Source organism: Ambystoma mexicanum, chromosome 1q (genome assembly GCF_040938575.1).
Source record: "Ambystoma mexicanum isolate Mex_15411 chromosome 1q, UKY_AmexF1_1, whole genome shotgun sequence".
In the NCBI taxonomy this organism is placed as follows: Eukaryota; Metazoa; Chordata; class Amphibia; order Caudata; family Ambystomatidae; genus Ambystoma; species Ambystoma mexicanum.
Genome location: NC_090922.1, coordinates 1,481,342,170 through 1,481,357,010, shown reverse-complemented (window position 1 = coordinate 1,481,357,010; position 14,841 = coordinate 1,481,342,170). Strand labels below are relative to the sequence as shown.

General features: G+C 48.2%; 1 protein-coding gene across 1 annotated transcript in view; it reads left to right on the top strand.

The window, feature by feature from the left end:
- LOC138550118 (uncharacterized) overlaps positions 1-14,841 on the top strand; it is a 494,885-nt gene that overhangs the window by 335,589 nt on the left and 144,455 nt on the right. The gene's annotated exons all lie outside the window — the stretch shown is intronic.

Below are 14,841 nucleotides of genomic sequence, written 5' to 3'. Positions count from 1 at the left end.
CACACCATGTGAGGAGAGGTGTGAGCACTCCATGCGAGGAGAGGTGTGAGTACACCATGTGAGGAGACGTGTGAGCACACCATGTGAGGAGAGGTGTGAGCACACCATGTGAGCAGAGGTGTGAGTACACCATGTGAGGAGAGGTGTGAGTACACCATGTGAGGAGATGTGTGAGTACACCATGTGAGGAGAGGTGTGTGGAGAGGTGTGAGCACACCATGTGAGGAGAGGTGTGAGTACACCATGTGTGGAGAGGTGTGAGTACACCATGTGAGGAGAGGTGTGTGGAGAGGTGTGAGCACACCATGTGAGCAGAGGTGTGAGTACACCATGTGAGGAGAGGTGTGAGTACACCATGTGAGGAGAGGTGTGTGGAGAGGTGTGAGCACACCATGTGAGGAGAGGTGTGAGTACACCATGTGAGGAGAGGTGTGTGGAGAGGTGTGAGCACACCATGTGAGCAGAGGTGTGAGCACACCATGTGAGGAGAGGTGTGAGTACCCCATGTGAGGAGAGGTGTGAGTACACCATGTGAGGAGACGTGTGAGCACACCATGTGAGCACACCATGTGAGGAGAGGTGTGAGCACACCATGTGAGCAGAGGTGTGAGCAGAGGTGTGAGTACACCATGTGAGGAGAGGTGTGAGTACACCATGTGAGGAGAGGTGTGTGGAGAGGTGTGAGCACACCATGTGAGCAGAGGTGTGAGCACACCATGTGAGGAGAGGTGTGAGTACACCATGTGAGGAGAGGTGTGAGTACACCATGAGAGGAGAGGTGTGTGGAGAGGTGTGAGCACACCATGTGAGCAGAGGTGTGAGTACACCATGTGAGGAGAGGTGTGAGTACACCCTGTGAGGAGAGGTGTGAGTACACCATGTGAGGAGAGGTGTGAGTACACCATGTGAGGAGAGGTGTGTGGAGAGGTGTGAGCACACCATGTGAGCAGAGGTGTGAGTACCCCATGTGAGGAGAGGTGTGAGTACACCCTGTGAGGAGAGGTGTGAGTACACCATGTGAGAGCGATTAGCTGATGACGGCCACAGTGCAAAGGAATATTCTAGGCTGGCGGGCTTTGAATATTTACTCTGAGCATGGGTCAGGAGGTAATACAGAGCCTGATATTTAATGAATATGTTTTCAGATTGTCAATAGAGAGAAGTAGGAGAGAAGGGGTGGCGAGATGGTGTTTTTGACATCCTTGGAAGATTGTGGGATAAGGCACCGGGGCGAGTAGAGGGTGGTTGAAGGTGCTTAGTTGGATGGTAAAGCTCTTAGAATGGAAAAAGAGCGCTAGATTATCAAAGTATTTGGGTAGAGGAGGAAGTGGTGTCTGGGGCGGATAGTTTTGAGAGTTTGCCTGCACCCTAAAGAGATCTTGGCAAGGATTGGTAACTCTGAATATATTCTACTGGAGTATTTTTTTGTTTTGTTGCCTGACGGACAGGTCTATAGAACCAAAGGTGGCTTAAGAATGTTCATGTTCCCAGAACCCTGCACTTGCTCTTCTATGGATCCGGCCTTTTAAACATCATTGGTTGTGTTCAGGGCATGGCCTTTTAGATGTCTATAAAGAAAGGTTCAATCTAGCACAATTACTCAGCCCCATTCTCACTGCTAGTTTGTCTCTGTGCGATTCCCATCTCATGTGATCTGCTATTCCTGCCCAAGACAGTCCTAGATTTTACCCTGCGCAGGAGTCTGCACTCACCCTATCTGTGTTGCACATGATCCCTTCTGGGCTGCATGCAATTAAAGCTGTAGATGTTAGCAGCAGGTCATGTTCAAACCCATATATAAGTAATGATATAGTTGATATGTAATGAAGAAAGCAGAGAGGGAAGACCCCGTCCCTGCCTAACGTCACACGACGTTCAAAATGTTATGTCACAACACGTCTTGGATTGTACTTTACACAACTTCGCAGGTTAAAGTTAAGGTGCATGATAGAATTTAAAAGTCCAACATCCAATCCAGTTTCCTGCAACGGTTCCCCTGATATGGATATCACGCTGCTATCAAAAACAGAGGACAGATCCATACAAGTTAGACCCAGGAATCTGTGGCCACTTTTGGCATATTTTACACAAACTAATGATAAATACGGAGAGTATTCTGTTGTACCCATTCCTCTACACAATCCATACTGTGATTCTGATAATATTTTAGAATTCTCGCATCATGTAAAGGGCCTCGAGTGTTTTTATTGTGCATGTGGCTGTCCCCTGCCCAACGAGGGAGAGTAGGTGCGGTGACAAGGGTCCATCATCCCCTAATTTGTGAAGGTACTCAGCCCCCTTTGCTCACCTCACTAAATGTCCCCAAAATAAGGCAAGGGACTTTGTCACACTTGGGAGAAGATTGGGAAAGATGGGGTAAGACTGTAAAAGTCTGAACACTTAATTCGTTTTACTGCTGGCAAGCACTGTTACCAGGTAATGCTGGAGTCACATTCATCCTTCAGCTGAGGGACGGAATGCCACTTGCGTTTCCGCTGCCTCCCTTCCTCTCCGCCATGCAAATGTTCCGGCATTTGCGCCAGCATGCATTTTTATACCGGCACAAATGCTGCACCAGCATAAAGCAGGCGGACCCCATAAGGATTCATTGTAAACGCTGTCTGCCATGTCAGCGTTTACAATTACAAATAAACGCTCTCCGACATGCAAGCATGTTGGAGAGCATTTATTTTTCATTGTTTTACTACTTACCATACCCGCATGATAAGCAGTGTTCACAACATTTAAATTAATCACTCTCCGACATGCGTTTAATAGCAATGGTGAGTACCTCTTGCATTACTTGCTTGGCAAGCGGGCTCACAATCAAAAGTAAAGGCTGTCTGGGGTGCCAGCCTGCCATACTGTGTTTACTCACTTTTCACTGAGGAGTGCAAATGTGAAGGGAAAAAGGTAGCCTACAAGCTTGTATGCCGCCTTTTGCCGTTTAGATTTTCACCCTGCAGTGGAAATTTACCAAAATTTGGCGGTGGGGACCTGCTTACGTTACAGTGGAAACAGATATGTTAAATCACCCATGTGCTCTGATTCGCTCACACACCACTTCAGAGGTTCCTGAAATCTCGGGATCCCTTTGATTCGTGTCTTGGGGGTCTAGGAATCTCCAGTGCAGAGGCACCCTAGTGAAGGAAGCAAATAAGCTACCCCTGCAATGCCCCAGTTCCTGCTAGAGAGATGCAACCCAAGGGGGAGGCCTCTTATTTCACAATTCAGGGGCTGCGGAGTCAAATCCGAAACTCGGGACAGTGACCATGCAGTAAGGCAGCCCGTGAGGAAGCTGCTCTGTACACAGGATGGCCCTGGGGACGCTTCCGAAGGGCAGTATCCTGAAGCAGGGGCCCCACCAGTCCCTGGTTCAAGCTCCGATGAAGGACTTCTGGAGACCAGCAAAGTAGCAGAAACCCGCTGGGACGGTAATAGATGACAATGCTGGATGGCTGAAACAACAAGGTCCCAGGCTCCAACGATGATCTGAAGAATGGCTGCAGGAGTCTTCCCTTTATCCAGGATTCGAGCTGAAGTTGCCCCCAAGCCAACCATTCAAACTGGTAGTGCCTGTCCAGTAATGGACAGGCACCAGCCACCACATCTGCCCAGCAACAGACATACTTTGGCCAGGATGTGGATTGAGACTAGCAGTCCCAACCCCTGCATTCGGCCACACGCATATAGCACTGCTTTGCCTGGGAAAGCCGAGGTTGTGCTTGGGGAAGGTCTTAACACATACAGCAAATCCAGCCCTGAGACAGAAGGAAGAAGGGCAAAATACACAGCCATTTTTGAGTGTTTTGTACTCTAAAATGCATTCTGTAGTAAAACGCAAAAGTGCACCCGAAAAAACACAATAGGAAAATATCCGCTGCCACCAGGCCATTTTAGACACATCATGTAAATAACCACGTAGTTTCCAAAACAAAGTTAAAGGGACACAACTATCTATAAGGTGAAGTGTACAGTGGAAAATTAATGAGGAGTTTCTAATGGATTCTTTCCTCCCACAGATTCCTCATCTGTGAAATTCCTATCACAGTGCAGCTGTTCTCTGTAAACCTTTCCGCCGCCAGTGGGAGGAACACGGCTCACGACAACTCCATCCAGCGCCTCTGCACCCCCCTGCCAGATATTACATCCAGGCTAGTATATACAGCAGTGCTGCGCCCTGTGATCTCAGTACCTTTTTTCTGCACAATCTGTTTGCTAATTGGAACATGCTCATCAAGCTTAAACTTCTAATACGCAATGCAACTTCGTCTAAGGCTTCGGACTTCAAGCCATATGTGGACTGCGTCCGGCAGATGCCAGTCTGGGATCTGCACCAGATATGTCTTTATTGCTTGGGTGAGGGCCACGGCACTCTGGATTGCGGGTCATGCCAGACCATGCACCCGAGGACCTTTTGAGAGCGGGCGTCAAAACTTTTCATGTCCATCCACAAGGCAAAGGGTAAGGCTCTGTGATCTTGGTCGAGGGTGCAAAGCGTGAATCGACACTCTGAAGAACAGGCAGATTCGTGCAAGGAAAAGTAGCAGAATAATAAGCATGGGAAGGGGTCTCGCTCCCCGAGTGAGTTCTCAAACTGGCATTCTTCATCTTCGAAGAAGAAGAACCACCGCTCCAGGGATTGCCTGAGCAGCCGGTGCAGGTACCCTAGCCCTCCTAATCCTCTGTGCCAGCAGAATGGAAGAACTTCCACCTGAAGATGTTGGACATCTTTGCCAAACCGCTGATGGCTCCGGCCGCAGCGCTTGTGTCACAGGGGATGGCACCATCACCTTTGGCTGCTGCACCAACAGGTCCCACCACGTCTCTTCCAACTGGCAGGGTACTCGCTGAGGACCACTCCTGCATGACAAGGTCCCTCTGCACTGGCAGGTCTAGCCTTTAGGCACCAAGACCTCAGCACTGGCTCCGACTCCATCCTCAACGTAGCCGGTGCCGATCGGCGTCGTGGTTGCTGCGGCTCTGCAGGAATATATCCAAGTCCATATAGACACCTTCATCAACAACATCTGTGACGAGGAGGGCGACCAGGTCTCTTTTGGACTAAAGCCTCTGATTGTTGGGAGTTGATTGATTTCCTGGAGGAATTCGACAGGGAAGGTGAGGACGTGCTGGGACTAGCAGTGGTCTCGACACCTCACTGGAGATGGACATTTTTTCCAGCTCCCAACCCAGGAAAGTCTCAAGCCGTGTGCCAGCACTTGTTGGCCAAGGTGACCAGTACTCTGGGGTTGTCTGCTCTGTCCAGGTCAAAGGTCCAGTACACCCTTAGTGACATTCTGGATCATGCCCCCAAGAAAGAGACGGACGCTCCTGCCCATTGATGTGGCAGCGGAGCCCCTGTACTGGAGGTGTGGAAGAAACCTGCCTCTGTTCCAGCAGTGGACAGGGATCTGGCAAGAAAGCACTGTTCCGTCCCTTCATATCCTGCTTTTCTCTCCCCCTATGCTTCACCTGAGAGTTTGGTGGTTTAGGCTGCAACTCCTCCGGACAGGGGGAGTTAGAAGTTTGACGCATTGGGTAAGAAGGTTTTTGCTTCAGGCAGTCTAGCACTGCAAACAGTTAACGCATCTTGCGCCATGGCGAGGTTCTCCTTTGGACGGTGGTGGCCAATTCAGCTGAGCATGTCCCAGAAAGGCAAGGAGGCGACATGCCAAATGATGCAATGAGGACTGGACACAGCTAAATGTGTTGGCATGTCTATGACCATGAGCACTGTGGTCAGATGCCACTCTTGGCGGAGGTTTTTGGGGTTTGCGGCCGACGTCCAGACCAGGCTGTTAGACATGCCTTTTGAAGGCCAGAACCTCTTTGCAGTAAAGGCTGATGACACCCTTCAGGAGGTCCAATCATCGAAGGCAACGACTGTGCAACAGCATTCCACACGTCGAGGCAGGGTTTTTGTCCTTTCACCACCTATGCCCCAAGGGGCGGTGGTCCATCTGCAGGGCAGACGCTTTCCATGTGGTCGAGGTAGAGGAGCCCAGAAATGTGATGCAGTTGCAGCTGTCGTCTCTTCTGGGCCTAAGGATGCAAACAACAGTGACAAGCTTTTACCACTTAATGCCAGTGTGCAGAGGCTTTCCCTGTTCAGCTCGGAGCGTCATTGAGCAGGTTATTGCCTCCATTCCTCCAGTGCACTCCGGACCACGGGCCACAGACCCCAGGAAACCATTCTCCTAGAGTAGCTCCATCAGCTTCTGTCAAAGAGCGTGATCAAACATGTGATGCACTCGGAACTTGGAAAGGGTGGTACTCCACCTATTTTCTGGTGCTGAAGAAGGACAGGGGTTTGCATCCTTCAGCTGCTGCACCTGTTCCTGCGCAAGGACAAGTTCAAAATGGTTATGCTAGCTAAGATCCTGCAAGCCCTCGATCTGCAAGCACTGGTTGGTATCACTGGACCTTCGGGATGCCTACTTCCACGTGCCAATTCGTCGCAAGCACAGTAAGTAGCTGAGGTTTGTGGTGGGCCAACATCACTGCCCGTTCAAGGTCCTGCCTTTTAGTCATTAGCCAGTACCCAAGGTTTTTCACCAAGCTGCTAGCAGTGGTGGCAGCTCGCCTCAAGAGGGAGCATTCATATCTTTCCATACCTGGATGATTTGCTTGTCCGAACTCTCTCTCCAGCTCTAGTGTCAGAGCATCTACTCCACACATGCACACTATTGCACAGCCTGTGCTTTTCCCTGAACTTCTAAAAGTTTCAGGTTTGCTGTGCCAGTCCGTCCGATTTAACAGTGCAGTCGAGGACACTCGCTTGGGCGGGACCTTCCCAGATGAGAATCGAGTGGCAAACATCTTTCGGAGGGTCAGTAGCTTTCAATCCCAGAAACAAGTCCCAGCCTTGGCTTTCCGGGGCCTTCTGGGCCTCATGGCCTCCTGCATCCTAGTGGTGCCAGAAGTGAGGCTGTGCAGAAGACTGCTTCAATGGCTTCTCCAATGCAAGTGGTTGCCGTTTTTAGGGCCACATGCCGGATATCTTACAGGTCTCGGAGCAGGTGGCTCACAATCTTGCGTGGTGGATGGTGCAAGACAACTTTCTGAGAGGCACGTTGTTTTGTTAACCTTGGCCCCAGGTGATGGTGGTCACTGGCGCATCTCTGACTGGTTGGGGTGCTCATCTGTCAGACCTGACTGAGCAAATTGTGGTCTCCCGCAGAGTCTCAGGAGCACCTCAATTTGCTGGAGCTGAGGATGATCAAGCTATCTCTGGTTGCTTTCTTTCCCTCTGTAAAACACATGACTGTGCTGAACCTGACGGACATCACAGTGGCCATGCACTTTGTCAACAAGCAAGATTGTGTGGAGTCCTTGCCTTTGTGCAGATAAGCAATGCGACTGTGGTTCTGGGCTCTGGACAACAACCTCTCTCTGACGGCGGCTCATTTTGTCCAGTGAAGAGAATGTCACAGTGGATGCCTTGAGCAGACGGACTTCGGCCTCCCATGAGTGGGAGCTCTGCCTCATTTTTGGGAACTCCTCAAGTGTACCTCTTCGCGTCTAGTATCAACAGGAACTGCAAGTTGTTCTGAAAGAAGGAATTAACTCATCACAGAGCTCTGGGGGACTTTCAACCTCCTTTATGCACTCCCGTTGATCCCCTTCATTCCACTGGTACTCAGTAGACTGCACTTGTTCGGAACCATGATGATCTTGATCACTCAAACTGGGCAAGGAGAATGTAGTATCCGGAGTTGCTGGACATGCTCATTCTGCCCTCTCTGGTGCCTTCTGAGGAGAGCTGACTTGCTCTCCCTATCGGAGGAGCGGGTCCTCCACCCGAAACTCAACCTCTTGAACATTCATGCTTGGCTACTGAAACACTGAGATACAAGGGGTGGGACTTCTCCGACAACGTCCTTGATGCGCTCCTTTCAGCTCAGGCCTGCTACAAAATCCATTTGTGCATGCTGATGGCATACATTTTCGATTTGGTGCTGGGAGAGGGATCTGGATCCTTTATTCTGTACCCTGTGATGGATTTTCTGCTATCCATGGCTCAGGCGATCTCACAATCTGTGTCTGAGACGGGCTTAGTTACCTGGGATCCAAGCATCTTGGAAGGTTTGCAGGCTTTCAGAGAGTAAGTATGGTTGATCCTGTCCGGCCGCCACTTTGCTAGCCTGTTTGTATCTCCGGGCAAAGCAAGGTGGAGCCCTGCAAGAAACCCTCTATCTGGGGAAAAGCCAGTGTCATAAAACCCCACGCTGGACAGTTGAAGTAATCCAGCAATCCGGATAAAAGCAATGGTTATTACCATGGTACCAAGAGCAGGAAGGAAGGAAACCTCAGGACTCAGAGTGAATACCAGAGGCTGAGGAGAGGACAGGAGGAAATAGCAGCAACCAAGGGAAAGGAAAACAAGGATGAGAGGCTCACATGAGAGGACAGGAGACAGGAGAAGTAGCAAGGCAAACAGGCAGAAGAAACAAGGGGAGCGTCATCTCAAGCTGAGAGACATGCTGGAAGGTTGTGACGTATCGAGCCGACATCAGAATGCTACTGAAATGGGATGCCGGACACGGTGGGTGCCATTTTGGAAAAAACAGATCGCTGCTGCCGTCAGTTTACAGCAATGACGTAGCAACCATTGGTCAGCTGTGACAGTATGCCCCCTTCCGAGGCGGGCAGGTCCAGGTTTTCTTGGATGACTGGCATGGAAACCATAAAGGAGAAGTGGTGCATTAATGCGTAAAAGAGCTTCCCAGGTGCGTTGTAAAGGAGAATAGCCCTTCCACTCCACCAGCTATTGTAGATTCCCCTTCCTGTACCTGAAGTCACATATACCTGATACTTCAAATATATAATCTCCGGAGACAGGAGCAAGACAATGATTACAACAGTCTCTTTGTTGTAAATGATCAGAAAGATTCTCTTTAAGAAGCGAAACGTGAAAGAGAAGGTGTCTCCATTTCCAAGAGGTCTGTAATCCAACTCTGAAGGGGTTGGAAGAGACGGTTTTACATTGCACACAAATAGGACAGAAGAGAATGTAGTTCTGAATGTCCTTGCATATAGAAGGCCACCAAAACATGCGTGATGTTAAGCTGTGGGTCGCTTCAACCCCGCGCTGGCCGGCTACTTTAGAATCATGACACCATGATATGATTATCTGTTGTAGGTCTGGGGTAGGTATCACTAACAGTCTATTCTCATTGACCAGCCCATCTGTGATAGGGTAAATTTGTGGATCTAGCCCTTCCATCAGCTTGGGCTTGACTACGGCCTCTCTTATTTCCTTTAAAAAGGAAGTGGTGGTATATGCAAAAGTCTTATCCTTTAAGAGGACTTCAGAAAGTGTAGAACTTGGTGTGCTGGCTAGAGAAGCTTTGGGAAAGGGCATCAGCAATTATGTTGTTCCCTTCAGGGAGATGTTACAAACAAGTCGTACTAAAGAAAGAACAAAAAAGGCCCATCTAGCCTGACGACTGGTTCTACACCCGAATTGCTGGAGTACTCGCAGGTTTCTGTGGTTTGTCCCTATTTCAAACGTATGTTTGGCCCCTAACCACAGGTGTCTCCATTTGAGACATCCGTGTTTGAAAGCAAGCAGCTCCTTTTTCTAAAATGGAGTAGTTCTCGCTAGAGGTGAGGATTTTGGACATGTATGGCACTGGATGCTCTATTCCTTCCTGATCGGTCTGGAGGAGAACTGCTCGGATGGTACAACCAGAAGCGTTGGTTTCTACAATGAAAGGTTTCTCTTGTTCAGGTTGGGAAAGTATTTGCGTAGTGCAGAAGTCCTTTTTGAGAGAATCAAAGGCTTCATCAGCCTCTCTGTTCCAAATGAAAGATATGATATGATATGATATGGCATTTATAACGTGCCTATACCTAAGTGTTTCAAGGCATGACGCAGCAAGGGAGCACCAGTAAAGAACGGTTCGATATGTCAGTAGTAACAGGAGTACTTTGGGAACACACCTCAGAACCCCTAGTCTGGGTTCCCACTAGTACTGTAGTCTGGTGTTTCCCTGGTGTTGTGGCGGAACTACAGGGCAGTCCCTTGGCATGTGCCCCATTGACCCACAATACATACACAGACCCATCTTTTTCCATCTTCTTCGTCTTCTGAGGACAACGGACCTCGGACTGTGCCAATCTGCATGAGTCCTTCCTCAGGGGTGGCACCACACCTGAGCGGGACATTTAAACATTTAAAACCCCCGCAGGTGCGGGCCATTCAGAAGGAAGAGAAGCAGCCAAAGGATCAGCTGAGGCAGGTGGAGCGAGACGGAGAAACTGCTGTAGCAGAAGCGGGACGCCACATTGTGGAAGTAGCAGAGGTCGGAAACACTGTGGAATGCAAAGGACACGCAGCTGGAATCGGTTCGAAGACTGGCTGTGCCATGGGAGAGGGGAGCTTTCCTGGTCCTGTGTGTGACTCTGGTGTGTGGCGTTCACCATAGTGCGAGCGGAGCATTAAAAGCTCCAACATCAGAAGGCGCGAGGAAACATTACCGGTGCTGTCAGACGCATGAGCGAGTCAGACGAAGGAAGTAGGAGCAGCGGGTCCGTGTGAGGCGCATGGAAAGACTGGTGAGTTGTCCTGTGTCATGTAACCCCGGGGCGCTCCAAAATAGACTGCTGACTCCAGATTAACATTTTGAATATCAAACTATTGAATGGAAACCAATTTAGGGCAACTTGTATATTCAAAGAGATTGAGTTGAGGAACATTGTATCCAGCATCGGCAAAGGGAGAGCAACTCGTACAGTAAGAGAGATCAAGTTGAGAAACATTATAGCCATCATTCTCAAAGCCAGAATGGGACATATTTTAATCAGAATGCAAAATAATATTGCAGCCACCTTTGCCAAAGCCAAAAGTGAAGAATATTTAAACAAACTGATTGTGCTTTAAAGAGAAGAGCATTTGTAGAAGAAAATTATGATCAGTATTGCTGAAGTCAAAGAAGGGCAATTATGGAAAACCAGTATTGCCAAAGCTAAAGAGGGAAGACATTTATTGAAATTACAAGATGGCGTAACAGAAGCCCTTCTTGTAACAATTATCAAGGGGGAGAAGAATATAATCTGCATTACCGGGGGAGGAGGGCAAATAATACCGAGGGAGAAACTTTGTCAATGTGTTGTGACCTATTCCGGAAAGAGCTTTTGTGGTTTACTTTTCAGTGTGGAACGTTTGAAGTAACCTCACCACAAAGCACTTGTAGTAGGTGTAGGAGTTTTATCCCGGCAGACGAGTACACCTGGAAAGGGACTTTTAGTGGTTAGTCCTGGCAGGTTAGTGAACCAGGAAGAAGATTGTTGAAGTACTGCATGTGGTAGAAGGTTGTCGTGGCAAGAAAGTGGGAAGAGCATTGAATGTGAAAGTTGAACTGTGGTAAAACCATCCTGACAAAACTTGGTTGCTTATGAAGAAGAGATGTGGAAGTAGTTGTGTTTTTCAAAGAAGAGGAATTATATTGAAAACTGACTGGAAGTGTGAAGATAAAATCTTTTTTGTTCTTCAAGCAAGAATTGTGGAACTTTGACAATTATTTTTAGGAGTGCCACATTCTTGTTAATCATAAGACTTTTCAAATATCAAGTGAAAGACTTGTGGAAGGAAAAGAACTATGTTATGTTCAAAGCAGAACTTGGCTATTGAAAGGAACTTTCTTACTTTGAACTTACTGAACACTTCTGTGCGAGCGCGATAGAAATAAAATATCAATATCAATGCCTTTGGTTTGGAAAATCTTGAATTAATCCTGGGGAAGGGGATCCAACCCTGGTTACAAGGATACATGTTTGCAAAGTTTAGTCTAACTTTTATTTTGTCCATATGATACCTTTATGATGTATTGTGTGTATAAGTGTAAGGGACAGATACCTTTTTAGAGGAAAGCGAGGCATTTAGTCTACCCGTATTATTTAACAAAATGGCTACTTGTGAAATACCTACATCTATTTGTCTGCCTCGCATTTCTGACCCCTCCCACCACCCAGAGGGGGTTCACTGGAGAGATTTCTCTGGCGACTGGCATCTGTCAAAGTGTGGCATTTTCGACCTTGAAAGTCTGGACCTCCAGTTTCAGGTTCTGTACAGCATTGATTGCAGCATGCATCTGCGTCATATCTAAAGTCTTTGGCCCTCATTAGGACCCTGGCGGTAAGGGGTTTACGCCAGCGTTAGCTGCGCCGACCCCTTACCGCCAACTACGTGTTCCCAAAGCGCCATGGTCACTTCTACGCCCGCTTTTTGCGGGCGTAAAAATCCATGGCTATGGGACCTTGGTGTTAATTACGCCACCGTAATGTACGGTGGCGTAATTAACGCCTTCCCCACTCCCATTGAGCCCTATGGGGCCGAAATGGGAATGGGGAAGGGTAAATGGGTCAATGGGGACTTACCGCCCCGCCAACCTCGGAATGGGGCGGTAAGTCCGCCATCCGCCATGGCGTAAACTGACTTTACGCCATGGCGGAAAAGTCCGTCGATGGCGGAAAAAATCCGCCAGGGTCGTAATGAGGGCCTTTGTCTTTGAGCGTCACAAGCTCTCACAATCTGCTTCTGAGACAGGCTTAGTTACCTGGCATGCAAACGTTTTGGAAGGTTTGGAGGTCTTTTTGCAGGAGGGTATGCATTCGGAGAATAAGTATGGCCGAATCTGTTTGCCCGCTACCTTGCTAGCCTGTTGTATGTATCCCCAGCTAGAGCAAGGCGGAGTGCCGCAGGAAACCCACTATCTGGGGAAAAGCCAGTGGCAAAAAAAATATGATGGACAGTTGAAGTAATCCAGCAATATGGATAACAGCAATGGGTATTACCATAGAACTGAGAACAGGAAGGAAAGAAACCTCAGGGTTTAGGATGAATACAAGAGGCTGAGTAGAGGACATAGTAGCGACCAAGTGAAAGGAAAAAAAGGATGGGGGGCTCACACGAGAGGTCAGGAGACAAAAGAAGTAACAGGGCAAATGGGAAGAAAAAAACAAGGGGAGCATCCCTTCAAACTGGGAAGCATACTGGAGGGTTGCGACGCGCCAAGCTAGCATCATAAAGCTACTGAAATGGGACGCCGGAGATGTCGGGCAGCATTTTGGAAAAGACTAGACCGCTGTTCTCGTTAAGGCAAAAATGTAGCAAGAAGTCTCAATGGCTTCCTAAGTTTCCAGCTATGCTATAGCAACCATTGGGCTGCTGTGGCAGGTGGCACTGCAGATTGGCACTTTAAAGGGTTACCTCGCTGCTACTTCGGTGTTCAAGATGTCCCCAGAACAGGACTCGTTTTTCACAATCCCCACTGTTATGCAGTTCTTCTGGGGATTGTGTAATCAGTTTCGGTTCCGGCGTGGGATTTGAATTTAGTTGTAATATTTATTTTATAATGGGTGCTGTTTTTGGTGCCCTGCAATTCTGTTCTATTAGATTGCTCACCCTCACAGTGATTTTCCAGGCTGCCATCACTACCACAACACGGGTAAGGGAGCTACAGGCGTTGTCTTTTTTACCTCCATATTTCTTTTTTTGCTAAGAGAATAGGTGTCTTTGAGACTCAGATCTTCCTTTCTGCCGAAAGTGGTCTCAGATTTCCATCTCTCTCAGAAGATCCATCATTCTGTGTTTTTTTCCTTCACCTCACCCTTCCAAGGTAGAGGATCGGTTCAAGTTGACTGGAACCAGTGTGGGCCCTTTAGTTCTATGTCTGTCGTACTAGGAAAGATGACCAGCTTTCCGTTAGTTACGCTGGTGCTCATGCTGGCAGGGCTGTGACAAAACAGATCCTGTCAAGGCGGACCATTCGCTGCATTTCAGAATACTACAGTCTGGCTGGGAAGGATGTGCTTCAGGATCTCAGAGCGCATTTTACGAGAGGAGTGTCTGTCACCTCTGCCCTGGACATTTACCATGCGTCAATGTGGGTGTCTTTGTGCATGTTTGATAAGCATTACTGCTTGGATTCCCTTGCGGGCCATGATTCCCATTTTGGGAGAGCCGTCCTCCAGAGTTTTCTGGTTTAGGTAGTGTCCTTGCTTCCTCCCTCCTCCAGATTTGCGTACTGCTTGGGAGTCTATCATAGATGAGAAATTTGTGGGAGGAAAGAATCCATTAAAATAACACATTTCCAACCTCTCAATATTGTGTCTTTCTGGTGGATGTACCTCCCACGGATCTCTCATTGCCCTTTCATCACCCTCTCTACCTGCCCCTTATGGTGGAGAGCTAATACACCATCGGTTCTATGATCCCTCAGCTGCAAAGTGCTATGGAAATAGGGTGAAACTGTGGTTATGGGGCACAGAGCCGCTATATATACTGGCACAACATCATATCCAGCATGGGTTGCGTAGAGGTATCGGGTGGAGCTGACTCAGATCCCTGCTGCGCCCCCTAGCGGCGGAAACATTTCAGAAGAACAGCTGTGTTGGGATAGGGATATCATAGATGGGGAATCCGTGGGAGAAACATCCATCTGAAAGAACATTACCAAGAGGAAATGAATGTGTTATTCACAATAAAGGACACTGATAGCCATAGGAACTGATCAGTGCCCCTAAAACTGATGAGCCTATTAAGGTAATTGAAGCCAAAAGGATTTACTTACCTCTAAAAAGTCAGGACAGGGCCAAACAACAGTAAAAGGTTGTGGGGTTCCATAGATGTTTATGGAGAGAAAGCCGCAAAAAGAAATTATTTCCTAACAGTTGGTATTATTATTAAAAAAATAAATTAAATAAATGTAAAATAGATCAAAACAAAAAGCATATTACTCCTGCTCCTGGCCAGGATCAGTATGGTTTACAGCTGAAGAAGGGCAGAGAAAGGGTTGCTATTTTGCTTGGAGGACTTGTGTGGCCCATTGCAAA